The sequence below is a fragment of the Tamandua tetradactyla genome, chromosome 10 (assembly GCF_023851605.1).
Source record: "Tamandua tetradactyla isolate mTamTet1 chromosome 10, mTamTet1.pri, whole genome shotgun sequence".
Classification (NCBI taxonomy): Eukaryota; Metazoa; Chordata; class Mammalia; order Pilosa; family Myrmecophagidae; genus Tamandua; species Tamandua tetradactyla.
In genome coordinates this window covers 41208666-41214471 of record NC_135336.1, presented here as the reverse complement: position 1 = coordinate 41214471, position 5806 = coordinate 41208666, and the positions used below count along the sequence as shown (strand labels likewise).

At 36.5% G+C, this 5806-nt stretch overlaps 1 pseudogene; it reads right to left on the bottom strand.

The window, feature by feature from the left end:
* Positions 1-2729: 2729 nt before the first annotated feature.
* Positions 2730-5443, bottom strand: LOC143647639 (small ribosomal subunit protein uS2 pseudogene; annotated as a pseudogene).
* Positions 5444-5806: the final 363 nt, after the last annotated feature.

Below are 5806 nucleotides of genomic sequence, written 5' to 3'. Positions count from 1 at the left end.
AATAAATATGTGAGACCCTACAGATACAAAATCAAAACAAATTTAAGAAAGTGCTTACATTAAAATGTGTTAAGTTTTAACAGTTAGAAACTGATTGACTCCAGCAGCCAGGATAACTGATATTTATAGAAACATCATAAAACAACTTCTAAAAATTTCTATTCATATTATAAAACTTCTTGTAACCAGGCCACTGATTAATTTTTGTGTTATTTTTATTTATATCATTGTTAAATTCAGGATTCCATTTGTCCATTCACCAAAAATTGTGTGATTATCAATTAACTACATAGGTACCCCCAGTGGAACATAAATAATCACTAATGAAGTTCTCAAGAAATGATGAGATGTGGCATCATTAAAAAGGTAGAGCAAATATTGGGCCCAATTTAAACAAAAAGTGATTTACTTCCAATCATATTCTCTCCACTCATCATAAAGTTCTTATTGTTACATTCTTTCTCTGAAGATTAATATTAAAGTAATTTGTTTTTTGAGGGCACATATAATAACAAAGGGTAGTTTTTACAATAAGAAATAGTGTGTGGTAACTGTATTTTCTTAGTTATACCTCAAATAAATTTTTGCAAAATGTTCTTGGTATCACTCATGTTTTCAATTGTCAGCAACAATAAATGACCTTGGCTAAGCTAAACAAAAAAGTTTGGTGAAAGAATACTATGGCTACACTGAGTAGATAGGGAGGCTACAGAACTAAACTTGGAGACTGGAAGAGCCAAGACAGCTCCAAAGCACTAGGAAACTGACCTGGTCTGGTAATGAGATGCACCCCACTATAAAGTGGAAATTCTAACATGCTTTTCTCTCCATGTGTCACTTGCTCAAGATTCTAAGTGTGCCAAGATGCAGTTGAACTGACTAAGCTTAGCTTGTTTGCTCTGCCCTTGGCTGACTAAGATGTGACTTCTACTTCTTTGTTAGAAGACCAGGAGTCTGACTGCTCTGCTATCAGACTACGTACACTGTGGAAAAGTCAGTGATAAATGCAAAAGGTAGCAAATACTATACTCTTGTGGTTAAACAATCCCAAACCACGGAGTTAACTCAATGGTCTACTGAAAAAAACTATTTTAATTGTCTTAAAAGCAACTGGTATAGAATTATATCTCTTGGCAAACAATGGTGGAAAACTTACCAAGTTGATATTGACCTGGCCAGACCAATTGCTCTCTTTTCATGTACTGGAACTCCATCGTAACATAGGTAAAACCTATGGCTTGGATCAAATGTAGTATATATAAATATAAATGTATAAATATGCATATATGTGTGTGCATACATATACATACATGCATATATACATATTTATACATATATGTGTGTATATATATATATAGAGAGAGAGAGAGAGGGAGAGCTAGAGAGACCAAGAAATAGATGGAACATTTATGCAGTGGTTTATGTGTTAATACTTCAGAATTTCTTTGCATATGGCTCTGTGTATATGTATGTTTAACTCTTAGAGAAATAGAAAGGACCACCTTGGCTTGGAAATTCTTTAGGCACATTATTGACACAATGATAATAAGCTTAGCCTCTTTTAAAGGGCTGTCATTTGCTATTGGTCCCCTGGATTCACTGATCATTTAGAGCTTGTTTTATTGGTTCTCATTTCACGGTAAAATAGTAGGAGTAATGAATCACTTCCTTAATCAGGACACACACAAAAAGAGTGGTGATTAGTAAAATTGAATTACCTGCAATTCCTAGGGAGGATCAGGACAATAAATACTAGAGCAAGAGGAGGAAGCGGGAGAAATGAGAACATGCAATTGGTGTAACATTCTTACACCAATAACTTGCGCATTATCTTTTACTAGTTCTGTGATCTTTTCTGTACTCTAAATTCCAGTAAGGAATTTACTAAAACAACAAATCACCTCTTCTACAAACCAAGTGCCAAAAAGTTCAGTGAAGTGTTTAGAAATAATAAAGCAAGTGAGAAAGGAAGAAGAAACTGATAATGAGGTGAGAAGAAAAAAATTTTTCAATTGTGCTTTAAAATTCAGAGAGGAAAATTTGAACTAGATCTTGAAATAAATAAGGGGTAATGGAAATCATTTATGAAACCTGCAGAAAAAGAGTTTACATATTTTATAGATGTGAGCAAAATGTCAGTGAATCTCTTCAAGTTTGGTAAATATGGTTTGAAGTCAAATCTTCTGGAGAGGCGGGGAAAGCCTAATCCCATTGTCACTTATGGGTCACTCCTTTGTATTGCAAATGAGGCACTGATCCTAATTTTGTAATTTAGTTTTTATTTTCAACAAATATGTAGAGATATAAGCACACACACACACACACACACACGCTCATGGTTTAAAGAGACAAACATTTCTATAAGAATTGCGAGGCGGCAGCCTGTGACCCGTCCTTCCCTTGTCCCCCTGCTTCCACACCCCGAAGACAACTACTTTCAACACGTGTAGGTGTTTATTTACCTTCACATTGCCAAAGAACATTGTTATATTATTTTTAAAACATTTTAAAGCACTTTGTCGATTTCCTGCTGCATGAAATGTGGACTTAACATTTTTTTCACACTGCTTACTGCACAAATTTGTCCAAGCTTCAAATGGAGTTATAAAATAACTTTACTTCAATCAATATTTGGGTTTTATGTTAAACAATTTTTTCTATAGAAACTGATATTTACTTTCCAGCAATCTTATTTCCATTTTCTTTTTACGAGCCTGTGGAAAAACAGCTTATGACCATTCGGTGGTCACTCCAACCCATTTGGTGGTACGCTGCAGTGGATGATGCGGCCCAGTTTTCAGTTGCAGACTGAACACTTCAGAGGCTCAGAAGGGACGGCTGAATAGGCACAGGTGGCACCTGCCTTCGGACCAGTCTGGGAACTTGGGCTGTGTAGCAGTAAATTAAGGAGCTGGATTAGTACCCACTCACCCTGAAATTCCTCCTAGGTCACAGCCTTTACAGCAGCAGTCTGCTTTTCCTTTCCAGTCTCTTCAGGATCTCTGTAGAAGTAGAAAGCAGGCATGCCCTCCTCAGGTGCTCATGGAAGATGGCATTATGCAGGTGCAGAAATTTCCAGGCCAGCATTCACCACATCAGACCCACAGAGTGAGCTCCCTTGTTGCATGAGATGGCAGTGTTCATATGGAGGAGGAGAATCTGTGTTACACATGACTGTGGTTGGCAGGTTAACATAGGACCTCTGTGAGAGGTTGGGGCTCAGCCCTGGTGTCAGTCACCACAGAAGAGGCAGCTCTAGGAAAGCTGCCTGAATCTGCTTAGTGAAGCTTCCAGGAATGAAGTCCTGGAGAATAGGGTAGCTCTACCGAAGCAGCAAACTTCAGTGCAGCCCGCTGGCTAGTATTCCAGGAGGATATGACATTGACATAAGCAGGATTTTCAATGGCAGCAATGGCATGGGCCACCTGTAAGATCTCCCAGATCCTCTTCAGATTTATGACATAGAAGCCATCACTTTTCCTTTTGTACATGTACTGTTCTATTTGGTAGTCAAGGTTGGTGTCACCTGGGTGGGTTCCTGCTGCAAAGACATCCTCCTTCATCTCCAGGACATCAAGGCTCCAGACAATTTTTTTAATTTCCCTTTAAGGTATGTTGGGAACCCAGGACAATGCCATATGGACTGTCACTGGATAGAACAGAAAGGCTTTATTAAATGTTTAAAAACACTGGCTGGGCTACATTTTAAACTATGCCTACTTTTCATTTCTTGAACAGTCTTTCATATACCTAGTTGGTATTAAGAGTACTGATTTTTTTAATTAAATTAATTTTCTGTCTAATTTTTAAACAACTCTTGAGTTGTTTAAAAATAATTAAAGCCATTAGTTTGTATCAAGTTGTTCTTGGAAAACTCTCCAGAGGTTTCTGATCTGTTCCACATGAATTGGTCATGCTGTATGCTTTGGAACTTCTGTGATCCTTAGCTCTACCTTCAACTTCAACTTAGAGATAGCCTTTTCTCTCTTTCCTGAATTGGAGCTCCCATTTCCCGCATCCTGTGTTTTTCTCTTTCTTGATTTGTTCTCTCATTATGGTGGAGCAACTTTACTAGAAACTTTAAGAAACACTGCATGGGAGATAAACCATTTGAGGGATTGCAAATCTGAAAATACCTTTAGTCTACCCTCATTCCTGACTGATAGTTTGGCTGGGTATAGGGATACCAATTCAAAATAATTTTCTCTGGAAATTTGGAAGGCATTTCTCCATCCTCTCCAGATTTAGTGTAGTTTGAGAATTAATAACTTTTCTAATTCCTGATCATGTTCATGTTCTCTTTGGAAGCATATAAAATCTCCTTACCATGAAATCTTGAGATGGCATGATTATATAGATCCCCCTGTACCAGCTGGCTTTCAGCTGTTGTGCTGGGCATAACCTGGAAACTCCTATCCTTCAGTTCTAAGGAATTTTCTGAAATTATTATTTCATACTTTCCACTTTTATTTATCTCTTTATGGATTTCTTATTTGTCAGATGTCGAATCTCTCAAAATGTTCCACCAATTTTCTTATCTTTTTTATCTTAAAAAATTTTTTTCCTTTGTATGCTGTATGGTGGTGTCACATTTCATTCTTTTTCCATGTGAGCATCCCCTTACTGCATAACCATTTGTTGAATTTTTTTTGTTTGTTTGGTTTTTCATTTGTTTGTTTGCTTGGAAGTGCATGGGCCAGAATTTGAACCCGGGTTTCCTGCACACCAGGTGAGAATTCTACCACTGAACTACCCTTGCATGCTCTGAAATTTCTATCTTAAGATTGTTTTTTTCCCATGCATGTCTTTATTTTATTACTCATTTAACCATACACTGGATAAAGGGGGTATCAGACAGAAGGTTTTTCATTCACATGGACCCAAGGTTAAAGTTATATGGTTATAAAATTGTCTAAAGGTTTTTAATTTTTTAATTTTTATTTTATTGCTTCATTTTTTACTACTGAACATAGTAATAACACATACTTTAAAGTTTCCTTTTATTTTTTATTACTGAGCATAGCTGTAACACTTAAAATTTCCTTCATCCTGCAAAATATTTACTTCCCTAAGTTGCTTGTACATTTTGTTCTCTATCTGTTCATATTAATAGTGGCACATTAAAAGCTTTTTTGGAAACACATAGGGATACTTTTTCTGTTACAGGTTCCACAGAAGGAAGATCTGACTGAACTGTTTTATTGGAGAACAATTTTAGAACTTCAGCTCTTTCTCTTGGTCTGGTCAAATTTATGAGAGAAGAATCTTCCAGTTTCATATCTGCCTGCCAGCATTCTGGAAACTGAGTGGGAGAAGAGGGCTAAGGAAGTCTCAAACTTCATTATTCACTTCCTCCTAACACATACCCCACTTGCAACCATGGCTGGTGTCCTGTAATACAAAGACATTTGGATTTTACCTTCCTCAGATGGCCTTCTGCCATGGTTGAGGAAAGAAAGGCAATTGTGAAGACTGTGATTTGGGAATCTCTGGGTCTGTTTCTTAAGCCCACGCTATAGATCTGTTTGTTCTTACCACACATTTACTTTGACCTTCTCTAGTGGTCTTCCCTGACATTCAGGAAAATACTGCTCAATTTTTCTACCTCTTGATTTCATATGTGCTTCTATCATTGAACTTTTACTCTTCATTTATAGTACATGTTGTTACTTTCTTACACAATATTCATCTTTCTTACTAAGAGAATCTGAACTCTGCTTGCATAATATTTATTTTCCAGAGTCTCTCACAGATATAATGTCATATATATATTACTTATATATATATATATATATATATTATTTAT